We start from the raw sequence: 11,204 nt of genomic DNA, 5'->3' as shown, positions 1-11,204 counted from the left end.
AAAGATCCCACTTTCCCTCTCAGACATGTCACCTTTCTGATTGGTCGAGTTCAACCCTTAGGGGAGGATCTTTTCCAGGCCTTATTAGAGACAGTCCACATGTGACCTCCCTCTCTTAGTTCTTTCATCCAGCCGCAACACTGTTCTGGTGATTCTGGGGAACCCCCTCCCCCTCCACGGGGGCCCCAGGGCCCAGCAGGCCTCGATCCAACCAGATATGGGCTCAGGCAGGAGAGAGATGACTCTCTCACAAAGAACCAAGGACAATCTCAAGAGTTTTGGAACAAAGACTCCAACCAACAACGACTCCAATCACCCATCCTTCCGACTTCCTCACTTCTCCTGGGTGCTCGGCGTGGCCTCAGCCGAGTCCCAGGCCTTGACCAAACCAGGCACCCTGGAGAAAGAGAACGCTCAACCAACTTCCACTTGACACTGCCGGCACCATCAACGACTTCAATTTTCAACAACTTCAAGAATTGTTCCCATTACAAATGCAAGTATTCAATTCAATGAAATGTGAAAATGAAATTCTGATGGTTCTTCTCATAGACCCTCTTCCGGTTTCCAATTTCATCCTATCACTAACCTATTTATGTATTCATGTGTGTATGTTGTTTAGTTTATTTATATTCATATAAATATCTATATCTAGTTAATAAAACGTGTACATAGTCACTTTACGATCACGGTTTTTGCTACTGGCTCAAAGTACTGTACAGGCGAAGAAATAATTATTCTTCTGTGGCCATGGAAGATACCCTTTTCTTAGAATAAATTAATAATCAAAAGAGTTCGTTGGAAGAACTGATTAATTTATTGTAATATTAATTCAGCCACATCAAGTTAATCAAATTAACTGACCCAAATATTTATAATTAATAATAACAAGTTATTATTGATTATTAATATTTCCAAAAGCTGAGTTCCTTACAGAAGAAACATATCTGCATGTTGCCGGCGTCCTCCTTTTATACCCACGAGGTGGGGTGGACTTACGCTATGCAAATCCCGCAGACCCATGGCATTTCTTTGCCATTGGCTCGTTTTGTAATACTCAAAGTTGATTGGCTTTCTAAGCAAAACCCCATTCGTCATCATCCAACGTAACGTCTCCGTTCCCTACTCAGGGAACGAGGGTTACATACGTAACCGAGACGTTTATGCTTCTTTTTCGCCTGTGTGTGTGTGTGTGTGTGTGTGTGTGTGTTTGATGATGGAGAGCTATTACACACTCATTAGTTCTTCTTCAGTGGTTTGGGAATGACACACAGCTGACCCCCTTCACCTCTAAATCCCCCTAAAATGTTAATCTATTCCACTATATGGTGCTTAAATGATGAATAAAATGAATGAAACACTAATATTACTTACATTTTGTCTTTGCGTTACTTTTCTATTAAGTAACTTTTTTTAATAAGTAGGTTGCATTTGTACAGTCTGTGTCAGTCTTCTGTTATTGCTTCAGAATATCTTTATTTAAATATTTTCATCTATTCTCAAATGCTAAAGACATTATGTTAGGAAAAGATAATTGGTTACACTTTATTTTAGCAGTTACATTGTACTTACTCACATAAGTACTGAGTAAATTAACTATGTGAACTTACTATAGAGTTAGGGGTTTTAGTTAAGTACGTAACCTTATTTAAGTAATGTGTAACTTAAAATAAAGTATTACTGGATATTTTTCAGATTTTTCCCCCTCAGTAAGAAGCTTTCCATCTGGTGTGTATACTGTTTCACACTGAAAACAGCAAATTTAGGAAGTTACTGTAAAAGTTCACTGCAGCACTCTGAATCAAGTTAAAACTCTGAAACTAATTGAGTAAAAAACGTATAAAAATGCCAGAAATGATTGTGATGAGTCAAATGAATGGAAACAATGGAACGATGTTGGTTTCATAATGATGAATAATTTTTAACAGTGTACACTCAAATTTCTTTGTCTCTTTATGTTGTTTTGCATTTTTGATTTGATTAACATGCAATCAAGATTTTTTAATATTCATACACTCTCTGCACAACCCCTCTGCAAATGGGAGGGTAGATCCATGTTGCTGACAGGTTCATCAAACATGGGCGGACACGCTCACAGGACTGCATGAATATGAGTGTTACTTAGCAACAAGTTGATTCCAGTATAAAGGAGAGAAGTGGGAACGGGGGTGTCTCTGTTACCAGTCCTAAATGAAATGATTCTGTGTCTCATCTTCAAGCCGGTGTGTTGTAGAGGTCGAGTTCATGTCCCTCCAGCCGAGTCTGCAGCTCTCTTGAAGCTGGCCAGGAAATGTTAGACTGATTGAGTCAGAGTTTTCCACTTCAAATTATGAAAGCTTGTGGGAAGAGAAGAGGAGTATCTGCTTCCACTCCGCACTCTGCAATATATCAACACTCTTGGAATGGATGTCAACAAAGATGAGTGGAACTAACCTGCATAATGTTCAGTTAGAAAATTATAATACAGAATGCGTCACCATATACTGTGCAATATACAATGTATAAAGTAGTGCAGTGGTTTGCAAATGGGTGCCGTGGAGTCTGTTGGAAAACTTACAAAAACGGTGTAAAAAAATATTTAGATGATTAAATTAATTAAAATAAATTACATTTATATAGAAATGTGGAGGTGAATTTTGTGCCCATGGAAAGATGTAAAACTTTTTTTTAATGCAGTTTAATTGTACTTTTAGTGTTTATGTTGTGTTTTTCAAAAGTTTACGGATTTTCTAATTCCCCTGAACTAAGTATCTTGTGCTCACTAATGCTGGAATTTTTTTTATGAAAACAAATACAGTAATATTGTGAAATATCATTTCAAATTAAAATATTTTTATTTTATTTTTATATGTAATTTATTCCAATGATCTCACATAATCCTTCAAAAATCATTCTAAAATTATGATTTGCTGTGTGAGGAACATTTCTTCTTATTATCAATAATAATATTATTTATCCATTTATTTATTTATGTATTTATTTATTGGTTGGTTGAAAACTGTGATACATCTTTTTAGGACTCTTTGATTAATAAAAGGTTCCAAAGAACAGCATTCTTTTTTTTAAACTGATTTTTCTTTAAAAATTATAAATGTCTTTTCTGTTACTTTTGATCTATTTAATGTGTCCTTGCTGAATAAGTATAGATGTATTAATTTTTACATGTACTGTATATATACATACAGCAATACATGTGTGCTGATTTTTGACTTACAATTTATATATCTGTTTTATCTATTAATATCGGATCAATTTAACCTCTGGTTTCTTTGAGTGTTCATTAGCAGAGCCAATGACAGATGTCAGAAGACGTTATTACACTTTCAATCACAGCTCTGTATGAGAACAGGTTTATGCAATGTCCAGTTTTTTGACAGGTCTTTGAAAGTAGGCTACATGTTGTTGTGCTTTATGACACTTGATATTGAGTTGGTGGATGTGTTTGAGATATTGAGTTTTTAATTATGTAGAATATTTCAGGGCCCATTCATGACACAGAGGTTTGTAAGCATAGTGTTGCGTGAGTTTTCAGTCAATGTCATGAGAGTGAAGTCACTCGTGAAATGAAGCATGTGTCAAATATTTAAAGCTCTGAATCCGTTTTATGGCCTCATGAGTATTTGACATGTTGATGAGCAGATGGCGGCACCCTCGTGTGCTGAATTGTGAAACTCTTCATATGAACAACACAGCAGCAGTCACATCACATCAAGTGTATCTGTCGGCGTCCCACAAGACCATAAACCATTCCCGCTACATCTATGAAACTCAGAGAAAGCTGTCTGTTAGCATTCCCATTCATGCCAATGGCACAGGACTCCTCCAATTCTCCAACTCCTGTATCCGAAATCCCATACTTCCCTACTACATAGAAGGTGAAAAACAGTATGTGACAAGAGAAGAATGTCGAATTCACAGTACTCATAAAAGAGAAGGCAAAAAGTACCCGCATGACCTACTGCTTCCGGCGAGATTCTGAAGTGCACATATGATGGAAACTTTACTATTCCATGAGGCCATAGGACAGGACTTGTGAATGGTAGTGAAGCGAAGCAACTGACGCTAGTAGGTCACATGATAATAACAGCATGGCAAATTTAGTACCTTCAGTAGATATTATATTTCCTAATATGTCTTAATTTTAGTAAGGATCTTATGTTTGGATAGCTTTAGGTCTGAGGCAGGTTTGGTACTTCTAAATATATTACAAGCTATTGATTGTGTTTTGCTCAAATGTGTTTGTTGAGATTTGATGCCAATACAATTCTGCAATACAATCATACTGTATTTAATTAATAAGAAGTGTTTGGTCTGAAGTCTTGCGATGAGAGCTTCTAAATGATCTTCAAATGAGAGCTTCTAAATTATCTAAATGAATTAAATGATAAACAAACAAAGGCATGCGCTAAACAAGAGGTCTGGTTCAGGCAATAATGCTGTAAGCAGCACAAATTCTGACATTTGAATGCCGATGAATTTGTCTATTCAGTCAGCCATCAGTGCCATCAGTCAGCACTCTCTAAAACAAATCTTGTCCTTGGACACCCTCTATAATTTAAGCAATGTATCGTGATTATGTTTTAGAGACAGACAATTGGCAAACAACCTTTCAGTGGTTTCATATTTAAAATGTACTCAATTCTACAAATGGAAAACCAGTTTAGAGTAAGCAGGAGTGTTCAGCTCCCACTGAGTAGCACTTATATTAAGTGATGCTGATGTTTGTATGTGTGTGCAGCAGCAGCAGCTGTGGGCCGATCGGTGCACTGGCTACAGTCTTAATTATGGTGTGGGATCTTAAAAGCCCTGCAGAAGCTGGCAGCACCCAGGGGGAGCAGAACACGACACCTGAACCTGAGCAAATGAAAGTCATCAATCATGTAAGGATGCACCACATCCATTCAGGGACTGAACACCAACCTGCACACACACACTACCACCTTGGGTTTTCATGTTTAATGGGGACATAACGATTTTTATACTGTACAAACTGTATATTCTATCTCCTTACCCTAACCCTACCCATAAAACTACCCATCACAGAAAACTTCCTGCATTTTTACATTTAAAAAAAAAACATCCATTAATATGATTCACAAGCTGTTTCCCTTATGGGGACCAAAAATGTTCTCAAAAGCACAAGGATTTCCGATATTGCCATCATACGTCACACCCGTTGGGTTTCCATGTTTTATAGGGCCTTTACATACCATAACTTCTTGCGTTCTTCCCAATTTTGACTTTATATTTACACAATTATATACATTTGTAACTTTATTTCTCATTATACTTTATTTCTTATAATTACTACTTTATATCTTGCCATGTCAATTAATATATCACAATTGTATTTTTATACTGTACAAACTTTATATTTTATCTACTAACCCTAACCCTACCCATCACAGAAAACTTTCTGCATTTTTACATTTTCAAAAAACATCACTTAATATGATTTATAAGCTGTTTTTGTCATGGGGACCAAAAATGTTCCCACAAGCACAATGATTTCAGATATTGCCATCACACGTTACACACATTAGGTTTCCATGTTTTATAGGGCCTTTCCATAGATATGATTTTATAATGTACAAACTAACTGTATCCATCACAGAAAACTTTCTGCATTTTTACATTTCCAAAAAATATTATTTTGTTTAATTTATAAGTTGTTTTCCTCATGGAGACTACAGGGTCAAAAGATTCTAGTATTAGTACACTATTGGCGCTTTTCCACTGCATGGTACGGTACGGTTCGGTTCAGTATGGCACGCTTTGGCGCTTTTCCACTGCATGGTACGGTACGGCTCGGCTCGGCACGGCTCAGTTGTGGCGCTTTTCCACTGCATGGTACGGTACGGCTCGCTTCGGCTCGCTTTAAATGGTACCACCTCTGTTGAGGTTCCAAGCGTACCGTACCGATAATAAAATGTGACGTGGAAGCACTGTAGATCACTGATTGGTCAGACAGACAGAATCGTCACTACCAGCGTCATTGTATTTGCGAGACATCAAACCCGCTAGATTTAAATAGCCAGTAACAGCCTCCAATGTTTTAAAACTACTTGCTTGACTTGCTTGAAGAAAAAAAAAACGTCCAAAAAAGAAATGGCTGAATCGTGGTCAGTGGACGAGAAGCGCAGACGTTCCTCTTGTTAGTTGCCGAGGAGCGGATAAACTATAACGATCAGTCATAATCCCACCCACTTTGAAGCGGTACTAACTGCAGTGGAAAAGCAACCGAGCTAAAGCGAACCGAGCCGTGCGACGCCGAGCCGAGTCGTACCACGCAGTGGAAAAGCGAAGCGAGCCGAACCGTGCCGCGCCGAGCCGAACCGTACTGAGCCGTACCGAGCCGTACCATCCAGTGGAAAAGCGCCATATATTAGTTTGGAGGTCTGTAGCTATTGACTCTGTAGAAAGTTGGCTACTTCTGCGCACTGTGTGCCTCAGCATGCACTTACCCCTCCCTGTGATTTTACGTGGCCTACCACTTTGTGGCTGAGTTGCTGTTGTTCCCAATTGCTTCCACTTTGTTATTATACCTCTAACAGAGTACCATGGAATATTCAGAAGTGAGGAAATATCATGAATGGACTTTTTGCACAGGTGGCACAGTACCATGCTTGAAATCACTGAGCTCCTGAGAGCGACCCATTCTTTCACAAATGTTTGTGGAAGCAGTCTGCAAGTGCTTGAATTTTACAACTGTGTCCATGGAAGTGATTGGAACACCTGAATTCAGTGATTTGGAGGGGTGTCCTCATACTTTTGGCAATATAGTGTATCATTGTGGGGATATTACCAGGACAACACACACACCATGGCTGTACATAATGCATGTCTGTTTGAAGTTTGTTAGAAATAGCAAATCATATTATATGATTAACACCCATGGCAACTTTTGTGGTTAAGCAGAACTATGATCATAAAAAGCATGGAATAAATTGTGTTGCTCATAATAATTACACAACCGGACAAAAGTACACACATCTGACCAGACTCTTTGGCCTTATTCATGACACTTGAGCAGAGCAATTTTTTTTATTTCTTATTTTAGTTGTTTATATCGCACACATTTATGAACAATTTAAACAGAAATATTTTGTGAATGTATTTGTTCACATTTTACTGTAAATGTGCTATCCACAACTGTTTAAACACACTGTCTTTTAAATCAGAAACATTTATGTTAGCCAGTAAGGGATGTAGAATATGTTCATGCTGAATAAGGAATAAATTACATTTTAAAATATATTAATATAGAAACCAATTATTTTAGATTGAAACATATCACAATATTAATGTTGTTACTGTATTTTAACAAAATAAATGCAGCCTTGTTAGGCATAAGAGACTTTAAAAAGCATTTTTTAAAAATCTTACCAACCCGAAATTTTTGAACTGTAGTTTAACTTTACATTTAATAATGTGACTTCCTGTCTTTTAAATTCAAAGTTTTATTTTAATTTCTTTCTCTGCTTCAGAAATAGGCTTTCATAATGTGCTTTTAGAACGAGCAATTGTTTACAGCTGAGGTATCACTGAGGGCTGAGGACTTCACTTTGTATGCTTTTGCATGCTATAATTTTCAAAATTTAAAATCAAAGTTAGTTGTAAAACAACTGTTGCTGTCAAATTAGCAGCTCTTTACTACAATTTGCAGGTGCTATATGAGACATTCACGGCAAAATGAATGTAATTGTTTGTATTGAGCTTGAAAGCATTGCTATCAAATGAAAGTTGAGGTTAATTTTTGTATAACCTCCAATCAGCACAGCATCCGAACAGCCACACACTTTTACAAGTACTAATCTTCCTATACTGTGTTTGTAAATGTTGGGCAGTCCCAGGAGTGTTTGCCCAAAGGTAAGCAGGTGTTATAAGCATTGGGATCACTATATTATTTACACTTAAAAATATAGGTTCCAAAGGGGGGTTATTGAAGCGATGCCATAAAAGAACCAGTTTTGGGTTTCCCAAAAAACCTTTTAGTGAACAGTTCTTTAAACAACTTTTTTTTTCTCTTATTGTGTGAAGAACAGTTACACTTTATTTCAATAGTCCACTTTAGACTTTCTTTGCAACTACATGTCAACTAACTCTCTCTGAGAATTAGTAGACTGTTACATTAGGGTTAGTACAAAAAGTCATGTAGTTGCAAAGTTACTTGTAGTCAGTAGAATGTCTGTTGGGGAGCATCAAAATTAAAGGTTAGCAGATATTAAGCAGACAGTCTACTAATACTCTAATAACTGCTAGTTGACATGAATGAATGTCTAAAGTGGACTATCAAAATAAAGTGTAACCCATTTAAATAATCATAAACCTTTTACATAAAGAACTTTTTGTGCAATGGAAATGTTACATGGATGTTATTGTTTCTTCATAGGACCATCGATGCAAATAAATAACTTTTTTAATGGAGTGTATAGGTCAATGGATCTCAATTGGGTTGAGATCCTGGGAACTTGGAGGCCAGGGCAACACCTTCAGCTCTTCATCATGTTCCTCAAACCATTCCGCAATAATGTGTGCAGTGTGTCAGGGTGCATTATCCTAATTAAAGAGACCTCACCAGTGAACACCATTGTCATGAAGGGGTGTACCTGGTCTGCAACAATAGCCAAGTTTCCATCCAAAGTTGCGAATTTAACTTATGCGTAAAATTGGAATATCGCATAAAACAGTAGCAAATAATGGAGCACTAATAAACTGCCGTTCAATATCAGAAAGATATAAAGGAAAATGGAAGTTACTTCAGTAGGACAAGCCTCTCTAATTAATCATTTGCATATGTAATAAATGATTTGCGTCTCAAAGCGCGCAGACAAAATGCAATAAATGCGGTCATGTTATCTTGCTTTCACTGGAAGATGCCTGCAGTTTGCGAGCGCCGTTGTGTAAGGTAATTATACTGAAACACTTTGATGACAGACTTTGCTCAGGTATTTCAGCATGACCACAACAGCATTTCAGATGCTGTGCTATAAGATCGGTCCGCTGGTTAGTCCAGTTATGCCATCACATCTCTATTGATGAGCATTGTTGAAGTTATTGACTAAATGGACCACCGTTTAGGAGCCACCACCACTTGTGCTGTCCGATTCAGTCTCTTTGTAATGACATCACTACTTGCATTGTCTGTAACTGATGAGGTCACTTTTGAATTTCACGCAAAACCTCATATGGCCACAGGAAGTCATTTGAATAATGCATTTTTCTGTGGTCAAATAGTAGCTTAAGTTGTCAATTAACATGCTAATTCTAAAGAAGAGCAAGACAGACCAAATTTTAACTTAATACCTTTTTAAACTAACCAGACGTGATAAAACATTGAAATACACCTCATTTAAATGGCTCTTTCTTTCTCTCTCTCACTCACACACACGCACACACACATAGACTCGTGTGGACACACACCAATGCACCTGTCGGCCTGCAGGTACATTTGACAGAGGGTTAAAATAATTGAACTTCCCTGAACGTGTTTATAAGGGATGACAGATTATTGCTTGTCTCTGGACATTCTGGCCTAATTAAAAAAGACACCGCAGAGAAAGGGCAGCGGCGTGGCAGGCCTGACTCCAAACAGATGCTGCAATGAGATGTGAAGGTGTGTGTTTCCCTCAGACACCTTCCTAAACCTGTAACACTGTCAGGCCCAGCGGGTTATGCTGGCCGTGAACCTGCAAATGAACACCCAGCTCAGCAGGTTCTCTCTGACATGCAATTTAGCCACAAACTGCTGGATATGATACAGTAGCTTCTGCATGCTGACCATAATCAGGCTGACTGCTTCTGTATACTTTAAACTCTATACCCCGGTTTCACATACATGGCTTATGACTAAAATGCATGTTTGAGCTTTGTTGAACTGAAAGCAACTTTTACTGCCATATTTTAAAATATATCAGTGCCATTGTTTTGTCTCAAGATGCACATCTGTAATGTTCTTTTTTTCTAAGGCACATTTACAAAAGCTACTTAAATATACTAGTTAAACTAAGGCCTAATCCCGGCTTAATCAAAGACCTGTCTGTGAAACCGGGTCTGTATTATATATCTGATATTAATGGACGGTGTGTGAAGGTGTTAATTTAGATGTTATTTATATATATATCACGATTTATATTTTTTTTCTCATTGACAACAAATGTTTGGTCATTTGATCTGCTCAATATGTACTAGATCCAATTTAATCAAAAATAATATTTTTATAAATATTTATTTCTGGAGATCATGCTGTAATGTTCACAATATCATGACTTACATATTTGCTTTTTGACATCGATATTTGGTCATTTGATATTTACCCAATATTTGCCAGATCCAAATTTACTTAATCTAAATATGTAATGAAATAGTGTTTATTTCCACAGATTAAGATGAATGAATTGCAATTGGGTTTTTACATGCCTTAATATCCTAATCAGCAAACACATGTTTACAATTTTGTCTTTGTTTGCAATTTTTTTGCCCTTTTCAAAAAAAGGATTTAAAAATGATTGTTCCTATAAAGTCAAAGTTAAATTAAAAATTTAAAATGACAACTACATGACATGAATGAGTAATTAGTAATCAGCAAAATAAAGATTGGTTCTTTGCAAGTTGTTTTAAGTTTTTGTATTATTCTTTTATCTCCCTGAAACTTCAAAACACAGCCATTTCTGTTTCATTGGAATGGTTCGATTAAAGAGCACAGTTTCTACTTGAGCAGACCGCCCACAGTTGGGCAGGTAATTATGCTAATGTTTAATTTAATATTCATTTGAACAATCAGAACCGTAAAGGTTGTGTCGATGGGTGGGATAAGACTTGATGTAGTCACTGTCATCAAAAGAGTGACCTTTTGTTGCGATCGTGAAATTATGTTCACTCTCTCCCCTAATCTCTCCTAAATTTTCTATTTCATTATCGTACTCTCAAGCCAATTACTAATTATTCCCCCCACCATCACATCAAACATTGAGAGGAGCTTTGACAAATACACAACCACAAGCATTTACCAGACTCATTATGTTTAAATATTGCCAGAACAGATACGGTGACCCAGTGTTGTTCAACCTCTCCTCAAGAAAGAGCACATTTTTGCTGTTGCCTTGACAACATCAGGTAAGCTGAGCTTGAGAAGACCTAGAGTTTTGTTAAGGGAATTTCCAAATGCATTCATTTCCCAGCAGGTTTGATACGCAGAAAATCAA

Source organism: Siphateles boraxobius, unplaced genomic scaffold, assembly GCF_051911475.1.
Source record: "Siphateles boraxobius isolate OS27281-9 unplaced genomic scaffold, OSU_SipBor_1 35, whole genome shotgun sequence".
NCBI lineage: Eukaryota > Metazoa > Chordata > Actinopteri > Cypriniformes > Leuciscidae > Siphateles > Siphateles boraxobius.
This window is presented reverse-complemented; position numbering follows the sequence as displayed.